Source organism: Dipteris shenzhenensis, chromosome 11 (genome assembly GCF_047967505.1).
Source record: "Dipteris shenzhenensis isolate YYH24624 ecotype China chromosome 11, Dip_SZ_1.0, whole genome shotgun sequence".
Lineage (NCBI taxonomy): Eukaryota > Viridiplantae > Streptophyta > Polypodiopsida > Gleicheniales > Dipteridaceae > Dipteris > Dipteris shenzhenensis.
In genome coordinates this window covers 18,979,071-18,994,456 of record NC_141606.1, presented here as the reverse complement: position 1 = coordinate 18,994,456, position 15,386 = coordinate 18,979,071, and positions in this window count along the sequence as shown.

The window sequence follows — 15,386 nt, the reverse complement described above, 5'->3', positions numbered from 1 at the left end:
TTCGTTTATATAGTTCTTGTTTATATACGTGTCCATAGAGCTAAAACGTAGAATTAGAGGCACTCTTGTGCCGCACTGCCCTCTAGCAAAATTTTAAAAAATAGGCTTTCCTGCTCACATCCCTCAACGGGGCAGAAAAGGAGTGGAGAGGGAGACAAGGGCGAGGCGAGACTGAGTGGAGGGAGAGAGGATGGGACTATGAATAGATGATTGCTAATTACAGTAGGAGAGGAAACTCTACTTTTCTAATGTTAAATTCACTTTAGGATGTCCGCTTTAGTTGGGTACCTAAAATGGCAAGTTTCTAGTTGCTATAGCCTGCTGCCCCTAGCAAGGCACTGCTAATAAAGTCTACTCTTTCGGCGAATAATTTTTAGAGCTTTTTCAAAATTAAATTCATGAAGGTTAAGCAAAATCTCAGCCTCTTTTTTGGTGATTGCAAGTCGTAAATTTACATTTTCTTAAGCATTTATGTCTGCTATTGAGTGATTAATTCAATAAGCGTAGATGTTTCATTATCGAGGGTGTTGTTCATCCAACTATGGTCTTGATGGGAATGATACAACGTGGTCTGGCTAGGAATGATAGATTATGGTTCGACGTAACAGTCGGCCCATTAATGACAACTGGCTCCACACTCTGGCCAATCAGATTGTCTTTAACCCCGACATTGGTCCCACTCAGTTTCAGGACCTCCGCATTTGCAATCTCCACAGCCACCACATCCACACGTATGAAGACATGCACGCCACCCATTTTTGGAAGTTCTGCTCATACCTGACTCGGCTCACTCCACGCCAATTGGACCACTACGTAGTCCTCCAGACGGTCCTCTCCACACACCTCCTCCAACGCGGCTTATCCGATAGTGGCTCAGCAACAGGAAGGGGGGCATGTTAACATCCATAGAGTACAGTCGCGCAGAATGCAGGGTAACCAGTGATTAGAGGTGATTAGGCTTCATGATTTACTTCAACGGTTGCAGCCATGGAAGGAGTACAGTACAAGCTCATGGGGTTTGAGCCACAAATATCCCAAGGGGTCACAAGTTCAGATGTTTAACGGAGTCCCTAGGTTTTGAAGAGCTATGATTATGGTGTCATTTGAGATCTCATTTTCAAACTTTAGTGGTGATATGAGTGAAATATTAATGGAGGTGGAGAGGAGACTAGAAGACAAATACCTAATGCATGATATCGCAAAATTTGTTAACAAATGAAGTTGGTATGGTGGATGGACATTGAAACATGAGTGTAAGGTCTTGGGTTCAAGTCCCCATAATGCAATAGAGAAAGGTGAGAGACCTTGCAAAAAAGGTGCAAATTTTTTAAATTTCAAAACTCAAAATAATTGGTGACTACTTTTGGCTACCCTTTCTTACTTCCTACCAAAAATAGGGTAGCTTAGACAAGCTACCCCTTTATCACAAAATGGAGGTGTCAAAAAGTTTCCCTATAAAGTAAGGGGGTCTCTAAAGTGTAGTCACCTAGTCCACCCTATATATGGTCTCAAAGGGTTGTTTTAGGCTCTCATAGTGCAACATGAAAATGATACAATATTTACATAACCCTAACAAGATTTTCCCTAAGACCATAATGTTGTCTTAGGTACCACACTTAGGGAATTATGTAAAATTACTCTTCTACCCTAAACACCATATGCATTGCCATTTGTACAAGGGTATGACCAATCCATTGATCCATACATTGCAATGGATGGTCTCCATACCACCTAATGTGAAAGAAAATATGTAAAAGTCATAAAACTTCACTTGAGACAAGGTTTTCATGTATAAGTCTATTTCTTGATCTTTTGAGAAATAATGGACTGGCTAGATAGTCCCTTCTTCTAGCTATTTGACAAAATAATAGGAGATGTCTATGCACTTTGACCATTTCTAGACCAGTCATGATGCTTTGGATTCTTATGTGATTGCACTCTAGTTGTCAAAAGATCATGGTAGCACTATCTTCAATTTCATCAAGATCCTTGAAGAGCCAACATATCCAAATTTCTTCAAATGCCCAATAGACACGTGAGATATACTCAAATCTACTATCAAAAGTGCCACTATTGCTTTGCTTGTGGGACTAGGATGCAATGTGAATTCAATATAAAAAGTGTATCATGAAGACGACTTACACGTGGGGTTGCCTCCTTAATTTGCATCGTAGAAAAGATGAGGTTTTGCAGATAGGCTCTCTTTCAAATATCATAGAACCTATGGGTTGGTTGTTCCATTGACATATCTTATAATATGCTTCATAGCATTCCAATGATGGATGCATGGGTTCGCCATAAAGAGTCTAGTGGGACCAACTGCATAGCATATATCACACCTTCTAATGTCATCAAATAGATGGGCTTATCAATTGCATCTTGATACAAAGTGGGATTTGCGAATTGAGCATTGTACATGTTATGTGTGGTCTTCATGGTGTGCATCCATTATCCTAATTGGTCCATCCCTGGAGTCAATATGTCGCATTTGGATCAAGAAATTACCACCTTCATTTTGCTTTATCTTAACACTCTAAATCTAATCCATCATGAATCCCAAACTACCTACAAAGAGTAACTTTGACTCGAGGATGCGTCAATTTTACGAGCAAAAACCTATGAGCAAGTTTATACGAGCGTGTTTTTCAAGAGATTTTAAAAATAGTATTTCTTTAGGAAAAATGGTTTTTACACTTTTATTTTCATTAAAACTAGATTCCTTTATCATAAAAATATACAGACTAGTCACTCATTCATTTTTACATAATATAAATCTTCTTATTCATAGACATCCCTTTGTACCCTTGTTATTACCTTAAAAAAGTATTGAAAAATAATTCATTTAAGAAACGTCCCTCATAGTCACTCTCAATATAATAATATTATACATAAATAATTACTTATTAAACACATTTATATCATATGGCAATATCTTTCAAGTGTTTTTATAGTATTAATAACAAGATATTTATGGACATGTTTCTATAGAAGTTTAAAGTACTGTAAATAAGTATTAACTTGGGCTTATATATCACTCTCATAAAATACATGTAATATTTAATACTATATATGCAAAGTTTTCCAAAATATAACCCCATAGATGTGCTCGAATCGGGTTTTCCCATCATTTTGAGTGGTTGAATGACTATATTTGGAGATTGGATGTGAAAGTTATGTCACTTTTAAAAGTGCTGTCCAAGGTAGTTTCGCCAGCGAAACTACCTTGAAAGACCTTGTTCAAAGGGGTTTTGCTGGCGAAACTACCTTGATGGCTTGCTTCAATGAGTTTTCTTTGGAGAAACCCTTTCATGAAGATAGGTTGAGAGAGGTTTTTCAATGTCACCCCCTATTAAGTAAAAAGTTGTAAGAAGGATCATAAGGGAATTTTCATAGAGAAGTCTACTCTACATGTGGGTTTCTTCAAAAGCCATCCCATTATGTTCTCACCATTCCCAAAGATTCACATAAATATTCGTGTATAAAATAGACATTCCTATAATACTTTTCATATTTCTAAGTGAAACTATGTTTTCTTCTGATCCTTTTTTGTCATATTTTTGCATAGTTGGAAGCTTTTTTTTTTCCTTCGCTCGGACGCTCGGAAGATTTCGCTCGAAAAATGCTCGTCCCCCTTGACTCCTTAATCATCTTATGGCTGTTGCATGCTATGATGAGGCCATCAACATAGAGTGCAATCTTTGTTAGAGCATGTGCATTCATCTTTATATAGAATTCTTATTCAATTTCCCTCCTTGTGAACCTTGTTGACTAAAATAGGTGTCAATCTTGCTATACCAAGCCCTTCAAGCTTGCTTAAGACAGTAGATTTCATTTTTCAATTAGCAAACCAAATGTTTAGATCCACTCAATGAACCCTTCTACTTGCTTCATATAGGTGTCCTATTGCAAATTACCATTGTAGAATGTACACTAACATCGATCTAATGCAAGTGTAAACCCAAGTTTCTTACAAGAGAGAATAAGGCAAATGGAAGTCATGATTTCATCATGAATGTTGAGCAAAGGTCACCTTATAGAACCATTCACAACATATGACATTTTTTCCTTTGTTCGGCCCTACTAAATCCCATACATCTTTAGAATGCTACCATTCATGGCCATCATGGAAAGTTGTTCCTTTTCATTTGGCCTATTTGACCATGATGGCAAGTTGTCCCTTATTTTGTCTCATTAAATAGATCATGAGAAGAAAACATTTTGTGCATTATTAGATTACATAACTTGTATGCCTTGTGCTCTTTTTCATAAGCAACCATTAGCACCAAACTTGAAATTTACGCATCTTGGCCTTTGACACAGAAGCTTAGGAGGTGGATGAAAGATCTTGAGATGTTGAGTGTTTGAATAATGTCATAACCAACCTTGATGCACTTTCTATACACTTTTCACTATTAGCATCAAGCTTCAAACTTACCCCTCTTATGATTTGACACATAGCATAGGCAGGTAATCCAAAGACCTGGAGATGTTGAACGTCTAACTTATGTCCTCCAACGGCACAGTCTAAGTTGCATTTTGTGGAGCATTGATTATGTAACTCAAGGATCAAGATTGTCCTTTAGCAATTTAATCCAACCTATGTCAGATGTTTGCAGACTTTGACTGGAGTACAAACATATTTGTTTGCATGCACATGCACGTGTTTTGTTTGTTTGTGTGTGTGTGTGTGTGTGTGTGTGTGTTGAGGGGGGGGGGATTGAGTATTAATTCTAATTTTGTGATTGTGTTTGTGTTGTGTGTCTGTAATACTATGGAGTGGTAGCATATATTGAGGAACTCCCAATAAATAGATGTGTGTGTGTGGGATGGGACTGGGTGGGGGGGTGGGGGGAGTGTTACTTATAATTATGTGGTTGTGTGTGTAAGGGGGGCAAGAGGCGGGGTGGTTTCAAGTGGTAATTCTAATTACGTGCTTGTGTGTGCCTGTGTTTATACATCTTAACTTTAACAAAGGTTTCTCTTAATAGAATAAAAGCACCTAATTGCTCATTAGCATTGTTTGTCTACACGTCATCAATAAATCTTATTGTGGGGAAAGTGAGATTACGTTTCCCATTCTTTTTTTTGGCAAAAAAATAGACTTCCATTAAGTACAAATAAAACCAGCCAGAAAAAGCTCAATGTGGTAATACATCATGACATGCATGAAAAAACTCATTAAGAAGAGGTGAAAAATAACCAAGGTTGAGGCTGAAAATGCCATCTCAACCCTATGGAAGTCTCAGAGAAGAAGGGGAAATGCTCTCTCTAGCAAGATGTGATTTGAAGATCTGGACAGCTTGCCTCTTGAATCCACATTAAAAACTAGGGCATCCTCGTGTGCATCTTGAACTACAATAACCTGAAGTGGAATGCCCATACTAGAGAATGTAGGCATCCAAGTGGACCAAGTGGTAGGCATGTCATCATCCCAATCCACTAGCAAGGCTACATAGATATGCTAAATTTTGCTTGAACTCCCTCTAAGATGACTAATCATCTGAGCTTTGCTATCCTCTGGAATGTTTTTGAAAGCTTTCTAGGCACCCATAGTGGAGGCAAGTCCCCTCTACCAACTGGACCATTGCATGTAATGAGAGTGGTCTACCATGCTCATCCAATATGTTGTTGTTCCACATGAGTGGCTGGCTATCAATATTTTCATAATAGGAAGGGGGAAACCTCTGAAGTGTACTCCTGAAGCTAGCCCATGCTTTCAAGATAGCATCCAGGGGAAGGGAGGAGGAAGATTTGAGACGGGCTGAAGTGAAAGTCCATCTGGCAATATCCATCCAGTCTCCTCCTGAAGACGGTGTGCATGATTGTATGCTACGAATGAAAAAGTCCTTTCGTGGCTCCTATCCAAGTATAAGTCCCCTCACAACCATCTTGTAGAGCAAGGACCTACAATGTAAATCTGGATTAATTATATTGAGGCCCCCTTCTGAAGTGGGGAGAATGAGAGTCTCCCAAGCAACTCTGGCTGTAACATCATATGTGCCATCAAGTCCACTCCATAAAAAATTCCTTATTTGTATCTTAAGCTGAGTTATGCAGTCCCTTAAATGGCACCAGCAAGAACACCCAAACCATGCCATGGCCAAAAGGACCTCGTTGACCACGACTACTCTGGAGGCAAGGTCAAGCTTTATAGAATCCCAAAAAAGGAGGTTTCTCCTTATACTCTCCAACACCAGAGTGATCTGTTGTGCCCAAGCCAACTTGGCATCCCAAGTATCTGACAAAAATACCCCTCTCAATGTAAGTGAAACCTATGTCATTTCCCTAAACTAGAGTGTCCTTGTCAATGATCCAAAAGCCATTGGATCTATGCTAATTAACATGCGCCCCTGCAAAGCAATGCATTAAAAATCCAATGCTATCCTAAAAGAAGTGAGTGTTTGTGGCATGGCATCCAAAAAAATAGCATTGTCATCTGCCAGCTCGCTATCCAGAAGCTCCACATCTCATCTCAAAGGAAGTCTAAGCCCAAAATATCAGCTCAAGATCTAATATAGATACTCATAGCTTTAGCCACAACTTAAAAAAGAAAGGGAGCAAGGGGACATGATTGGTAGACTGATATGGAGATCTCAAAACTATCTCCCCTTACATCACTAATAAGCACCTGGTTGTGGGTTGATTTGTATACAGAGAAAACCTCTCTAATCCATGCATCTGTAAAGCCAAAATGAAGAAGGGTGCCCTCCAAACAGCCCCAATCTACTCTATCATAAGCTTTCTCAAAGTCCAAGAGTAGAATGGACAACCTCTTGCCACTGTGCATGGCCCATTGTGAAGCCTCCTAGAATGAGAAGATATTATCAAAGATGCTTCTGCCATGCACAAAACCAATATGCATGTCATGAATAAGATTGGGAAGTAAGGGTTGCAATCACAGGCTTATTGCGTTGGCCATGATTTTGTAACACATGCCCAAGAGTGTGATAGGCCTCCACTAGGACACTAAATTTATGCAACCTCCCTTTGGGGTAAGATGAATGAGACCCTCCATAAGTGAGCTAGGAATCTGACCCGAGTCCCAAATGCCCTCCAAGGCTGAGGTAATGTAATCCCCAATCATATCCCAAAAAGCAATAAAGAACGAGGGAGAAAGTCCATTCTGAACTTGGGCACTTGCCCTTGTGAAGGGCTAAGAGGGCAATCCTGAACTCTGCATTGGTGAAAGGTGCATCCAAGGAAACTCACATATCTGATTTCAGCACAACACGGGAATAGTCTACGAAATAAAAGTCTACAATCATCTCTAGTATGAGTATCAGGATCTGATGTGAGAAGGGAGGCATAATTATCTAAATCTATGCATTGTACAACATCTGAATCTGTTTGCAAAATCTCGTATGAGTCAATGAGCTGTGAAACACTCTCTTTACTATGTCTAGGGCCAAGAGTAGAGAAGTGTTTATTGACTCTACCCCCCATCTGTTTCCAGAATGACTCATGGCATGAAAGGCATACTCTGCTCTGTGATCAAGCAATATCTGCAAATGAACCCTTGCTATAGCAAGGCACTCCTGAATCCAAGCATTGGTGGGCCTTTTTTGCTCTTTGCTTTGTAGGTCTACCAACTGCTATGGCGAATATCAATCTCTTGTCTAAGAATCTCCCATCTCCTAGTACTGGTGATTGAATGATTGAAGTCACTAATACCAGTTGGGGCTGTAGCCACCATAAGTGAAGGAGATGACACTCCACCGTGCATATGTGACATTCATATTTGCAAAGCTATGTCTATGAGATCCTACTCTGCATAAAAAGCATCTAGAATCCTAATGCTAGTAGAGAATCCCCTCAAGTGAGGATCAAACATCATGGGTACAACCGAAAAGTGGTCCAAAGTAGAAACATCAGTGGCAATGCATACTGGCCCACCTCTAGCCTAATCATCAACATAGAATCTATCAATTTGTGCATGTATAGGCATATGTTATCTCCTTTTTTACCATAAGAATAGGAGAGACTGAGTCTGAGTGTGAAACATGTCATCAATGCTATCTGCCACTAAAATGAAATAAGAAGGCATCCTAGGCTACTCTCTCTAGAGGGTGAATGTCACCCTCTCTAGCCCCTTTTCTATTAGAAGGCAATGCAACCATGTTAAAAGTCACCTCTAATGATACATGAATCTACAATGGGGGTCATGGAGAGCAGCTTACAATCCCTTATTGCTGGGGCTGTATAGGTTCAGAAACCTTACATCCCCCATTCAAGAGAAAAATCCATGGAGCTCTAGAGGGAATGATCACTTTGTGTCCAACAACCAAGGGAAGAAAAGGCTATGAAACTAAAATGCAAGTACCTCCTCTAGTGCCGAAGGCAGGTGACCAAAAGGTATGACCCAAAAGAAGTTTGCTTGACTTGGCACAATATCTGGCATCCAATTTGTGCTCATGAACAACAGGAATATCAATGGATCCCCTAGTAACACATGGATGTAGTTGATTGTGAATCAACTTCCTACAATGGTGCAAGGTAGTTGGACAAAATACCTTACCCAAACTAGCAACTGAAACAAACCTCTCATGAGTAGTATCCCTTTTGTTGAGGGGAGGAAAATCAACTGGAGAAAGAATCCCTACACCTATGGAGGGGGATGCCTTGTCAATAGGGATTCCCAAAACCGCATTCCCAAAGGTGGAGGGAACAAACTCCTCCTCGATGTTTGCCAAATCTGCCAGTATAGAGAATGAGTTCTTGTGAGTCAAGCTTGGCTAAGGAGTATGAAGAATGCCTGCGCTCAAAAACGGTGAGGGTGATAGATTGGCAACCCTCTTGCCTCTATCAATAGAGGTGGAGTGAGGAGCAATAGAGGATGGGGTTTGCACTCAAGAGGAGTCAAGAGTCTAAAAAATAGAATGAGCATTGTCACTGGTCCTGTCCCCTAGAGGGTTTGGAGTATCTCTGGCAAGGAATGAAGCATTAGAAGGCCAATCCTGATTTGTAGCTAGTGGCATGGGGGTAGAGGCATCCATAGCACCACCCTCTTGAGTCTGAGGAGGATCAATAGCTAGAGGGGTATCCTCCTATGAGGATGGAGGATTTATAGCACCTAACTGTGGGGAACCGGTGTGGGCCTAACTAAGGGTTACACAAGACGCACTTGTGTTGAGGGTCTTGGGCACATTGTTGAAGTTGAATGTGATGCTAGAGGTGGCCTAGTAGTGGAAGTCAAAGGTGCAAGGTGAGAAGATGGTGCCAAGGGTGTGGTATGAGGAGGGGCCACACTAGAAGACTATTTGGGCCTTTTCTTCTTTCTTGGGCAATCCTTGGTAAAGTATCCAAGGGCTTTGCATATCCTACACTAGTCATGCTTGCCTATGATGTCAACTCTCTGGCAAAAGAAAGAGCCATCCAGATGTTGAAGCATAATATGGTCACCCATGATGTTAGGGTCACATACTAGGACCCTAACTCTAGGCACCCCATCAAACCTAGTTGCTTCTACTATTAAAGTGGTGTGCTAAAGAGGGAGAGTATCTCTATGACCAGACCAAAGGCAGATCGAATGGAAGGAAGGATTCAATGGTATACTTGAGGGAGGCCAAAAAATTGATGAAGAGGGAAGAGATGTGGTTGTCCTCCTCAATAGGGTCAAAATCCAAATGTGAGAGGAATATCCTCCTGGAGCCTAGCATCCAAGGGTTACTTTAAGCAATGTGGCCGCAGACTCTGGAGTATCAAAGAACACCTGGAAGAATCCTCATCCCAATAACTAAACGTAGGAGAGATGGGGTGCGAGGTGTCCACCACGGAACGCTACATGCATCTAATCCCAAGCCTGTAGCCTAGAAGGATGGGATCCAAAGATCAAGGCATGGAGAGAAGTAGAGATTTCAAGCTCTACTTTCTGAGCTACTACAACTCCTCTTTAGAAAAAATTACTTGTCTCATGGGAGTTGGTGGAAGCAATCAAGGATTGATTGAATGGGAAACCATTTGTAAATTTGGGTGGACAAGGTTGATTTATTCACAATAAATATTCGTTCGACAACCTCTTCTGCTATGTTAGGGGAGAGGAGAGGGATCCAGAAGAGAGAGGAGGGTAGAAAGAAGAAGGGAGAGGGAAAAGGATTGTGAGGGGGAGGGGGAGGGGGAGGCCCAGGGGGGCAGAGAGAGGGAGGAGTAGGGCTAAGAGGCGAGGGCAGGGGTAGGGGTAGGAGGTGGAGGTAGGGGGCTGAGAGGCAAGGGAGGGGGCAGGGGTAGGGGACTGAGAGGAGGGGGCAGGGGTTAGGGTTGAGAAGCGGGGGTAGGAGGTAGGGATAGGGAGCAAGGCTAGCAGGGTATGGAGCAAGGGAAGGGGCGAGGTAGGGAGGGAGAGAGGGAGGGCAAAGGGGGCAAGGAAGAGGGGGAGAGGAGGCGAGGGAAGGGCCAAGGAGGTAGGGAGATAGGGGTTAGCTGAGGGAAGGGTGGCAAAGGCTAAGGGGGGGTTGACGGAGAGAGGGGATGGCAAAGGGAGGGGTCTAGTTGAAACACAATAGAGGAGCACAAGAAGGAGCATCCACTCTTGCTTACGGATTTGTGTTCCCACTCTATAAGAGCCATCCATTAAATCCCATTTTATGTAGTTTTACTATTACTACCTAGCCCATGTTATAAGGTTCCCACTACACTCTTTCAAAATGGACTTATAAGAATAGAAAGCACTTAATATAATAACATTATGCAAAACATGTTTTGTTAGAAGATGGGTCAAATCATGAGGGAATTCTGATTGCGCATCTCCAATAAAGGGCACCTTGTATAACATTACCACAAAAACACTTCTATGTACCACATTCTTGAAGAAAACCATGTTTACACATGATTGCCCCTCCTGCCCACGCACCCCCTTGTTAAGAGTTCATGCTCAACATCATGTGATCATGTGTGCATAGCACCATCATGTGATCATATGTGCATAGCACTAATCCAATAGAGTGCTATAAAGGAAAGGGTTAGATCCCCTAACCCTAACACTAAATGGGTTTGTATATATTCTACATTTTTCAACTAAATCTAGTGTACAGTTAGTCATTTGTGGCATGCTCTCTAGCTATGCCCTCTCTCCTCATCTCCACTCTTCTCCTCTCCCCTCTTCATATTTTGTCACCCTTATTGAGATATGGTGCCATGAGCACATAGATTAAAGGCTAAGGTATGGTATAGGAAAGAATTAAAGTAGCCACCCTAGGATTTGGACTACATGATGTGGATCAAGGATATCCACAAGGAGAGATGTGGATCAGAGGATCTCACAAGTCTTGAATATTCTAAGGTCACTCTCCATATAAGAGGCCTATCATGTATTGTTGAATATAAAAAAAGAGAAATGCACATACACTCAAGATCCCAGCTATGAGTCCAAGCTAATCTATCTTGGAACCTAATTGACTTGAGATACATGCCATGAGCACTCTCTTCATCATGTTTGCACTTAGGATGCATCCTCCTTAGATTAGTGTTTAAGTAGGATGTTGTCTCATGACTAGGAGAGCTTGATCCCTCACTTTAACATGGTATCAGCGCTTAGGTCTAGTCTCCTAGTAGATTTGTTGTAGGCACGCCTTAGGAGTTCATGTTTTCTCCTAGATTAGTTTTTAGAGAGATTTTTGCAATATTGCCTTACAAGTCTGTGAGTTCGAGATAGAGAAAGAGAGATCTTTCTCCTCTCCCTTATGCTCAGCCGTTTGAGCTAGTAACAAACCCTTACCACCTCTTCAAAAACCTTGAGCCTGTATTTTTGGCATAGATTGCGGGGTCTATCTTTGCAAAGGGCCAGCTCCTGACTTTATGGGACAACAAACTCTCTATGTGTCTGTAGCTTGAACTAATCTTCCTTCAAAATGCCGATTGGATGCGTCAAAAGCTAATTCCAATTACCCATGGAGCTCACTCTTTGATAGCCTTAAACAAATGCCATCAACGAGCAGCCTAACAAAGTCTTCACGGGCTTTCTACCTATGCAAAAGGTCTCCATAGGCTGCGCAATTGTCCAATAGCGGCTCAAATGACCATCCACAGTCAAATTCTCCATTTTCCAAACAAAATAATGCGATGGAAAAAGCTCAACCAGCGGCCTCCATCAGCAACACAAGCAGCTCTAATACCTGCTAGTCGACCCCACGGTAAGCGTCCTCCTTCAGTGAGCCCTTGAATAAATGTTACTATTTTGAAGCGAGCTAGGCAAGGCCAGCGCCAACAAGTAACCCTCAATGACCCCATCCAACGACTCAACCTTCAACCCTTAGCAATGACCAATACAGTAGCTAGCAGACGACTCCAACAACATAGCCAATGCAATACTCACCTAGCAACCACCACAGTTGACGACTGTGCTACAAGCCAATGAGGCCACCATAGGCTGCACTACAACTGACAAGCAACTAAGGTGATGTCTCCTCAATGATAGCTTTTGCATTAAGCACCAACAGAGCACCATAACCATCAAGGAAACCATCCACGTAGCTAACTGCAAAGTCCCACAACGTCTGTGGATTATGCTCCTTGCTTACAGCTAAGGAGACAAGGTCATCCCTCATGTAAAACTCAACCTCCTCAACTAGCAACCTTCAACAGCACGAGCCAAAAAGCAAGGCAACTGTGGCAAATCAGAACCCCACCGATCCAATCGATCAAAAGCACACTACAATGCAAGATCGACGGATCCCATAGAGATCCAGGGAAAGAATTGTGGCTGCTGCTACCTAGCACATGTCTAAGATGCGACTCCAAGAGATCGATTCTTGTAAGAAAGATGTGCAAAGAGAAGTGGCGCAGGTACGAAGACGGAAATCTCCATCAGAAATAACTCACCTAACTATAGATTAACTTAATCACACTAAATCTTATCTGCCATGTGTCAGGTAAGGAAACCTTAGGAATCATTGTTAGCAATTAGACACTACCATTGAAGCAAAACGAAGCTGATGGTGGTAAGACCTTTGCAACAAATGGAAAAGCAACGCATGAATGCACAAAGCATGCCAAAAGCATAAGTGTATGAGCCCTGAACATGGCATCCACACATAAAGCATTAAGGCACATGGAATAACAAAGCATCATGCATCAAGCTATGTCAAGCAAAGAAGAGAACACCATCGAGAATAGGCATTGAAAAGCAACAACCTTTCTAGCTTTAGCCCACATGTTTATAAATCAAACCTGACCACCTGAGAGTAGCTATGAAAGCACCTACGGGAGGTATTGACATGTAAAAGCCACACTTGACCACCTTATGTAGAAAGGTATGCACTAAGGGGACGTGATGGAATGTAAACTCACATCTGACCACCTTGAGGGTAGCCAAAGGATCATGGCACCAAGGGGAGGTGTTGAGATATGGTGCCATGAGCACATAGATTAAAGGCTAAGTATGGTATAGGAAAGAATTAAAGTAGCCACCGTAGGATGTGGACTACATGATGTGGAGATGTGGATCAAGGATATCCAGAAGGAGAGATGTGGATCAGAGGCTCCCACAAGTGTTGACTATTCTAAGGGCACTCTCTATATAAGAGGCTTATCATGTATTGTTGAATTAAAACAAAGAGATGGGCATACACCCAAGATTCTATTTATGAATCCAAGCTAATCTATCTTGGAACCTAATTGACTTGAGGTACATGCCATGAGCACTCTCTTCATCATGTTTGCAATTAGGCTGCATCCTCCTTAGATTAGTGTTTAAGTATGATGTTGTCTCATGACTAGGAGAGCTTGATCCCTCACTTTAACACCCCCCCTTGGGGTATGGTAAAAATTACCCTTAATCTATGACTAAGACCCAAACAACTCACTCATCTCAATCTCAAGTCTTAGTTATTGAGCTTATTGTGATGCAACAATGTATACGTTGACTAATATGAAAGATTGATTCAAAATGGGCTTTGACATGGAAGACATTGAGTTTGTGGAAACGACTCAATTGAAGGCCATTAAGTAACAATGGTACAGGCAGAAAATTCAAGATAGATGAGTTTTATTATTAAGATATAGAATATGCACATCAAAGGAAAGAAATCATAATCGAATGAATAACATAATGGCTCTACACCCAAGCATGGATGGAATAAGTGCAGTTACAACTAATAGCCTCCTCATTCAATAGAAAAGGAAACTGGAAAGGTGAAATTCTATCGTTGTTACAAATTATGCCACATTGCCAAGGATTTCCACCACAACAAGCCAAAAGATTGGGTAAGGAAATCTAGGGAACTAGCAACATTGTGCACATTCAATGGATCTAGGATATGCTTCATAAGGGTCAATAGACAAAGGCCACACATCTAAGAAAATGTGTTTAGAATGGCAAGAGGCCCCATAGAGTTAGAAAGGCCATACAAGATTGTAGGGCACATCAATCTTAGATTATGCATGTCTTTGATTATGATAATGGAATTAGGTGCATCATAACAACTATATTGAATAAAATAATGTAAAAATACACTTACTCCAGTTAAGGGTGCACTAAATTTGTAAGCATGTGAAAGTATTCTATTATCAATCAAGGGACAGGTGACATTCAAATATCTTAGATTAGTAATGATTATCTTATTAGTCTTGCATTGTGTTACTAAGAAGGTAAAGGTTCACTTGGATGATAAGAAGTTAGCATTATCAAGAAAACAAGCAATCATTGGGCACATTAAAGATGAAACTTTCTATAAGTTTATAATACAATTACCTAGATCACTATGTATGCACAAAAGTGAATCTACTACACCACTGATTTGGTCATCTTCACTTTAGGGTCATGTAATTGCTTGGCCACTGGAACAAGGCCAATGGTGGACTCTAATCTATTAAGGAAATGTTATAGATGACACTACTAAAAAAGTATTCATCTATGTCATGAAGACATGCTTGAATTACTTTAGATGTTTTCAAAAGTATTGAAGAAGATTAATCTAACTACTAGATTAAATGTCTTGGAATAATAATGGGAGAGAACTTCAAGGGCCCACTATATATGTCATTGATACCATCTATGAAAACCACCAGTGAGAACATGTCTCAAAATTATTTCCTAAATTTGCAAATAGAGGGATATCCATAGATTTTTTTTTTTGCCAAGTACTCATCACCAAAATAGTGTGTGTAAATGGAAGAAGCGCAAGATAATTGAGAGTGCAAGAAGTAGCATGATCTAGACAAAATGAAAGCCCTAAAGTTTTAGCCAAAAACAATAGTATATTGATTAATAGATCACCCATCAGTGCCTTAAATGGCATGACATTGGAGGAATCATAAATGGGACACAAGTTAAGTGTCTATCACCTTGAGTTTTTGGATCTATACTTACACACAAAATAGGAAAGTTTGATGCCAAATGTGGGTGATTGGACTAAATAATTTATGTTCAACATATTGATGCAAGTGATCATACT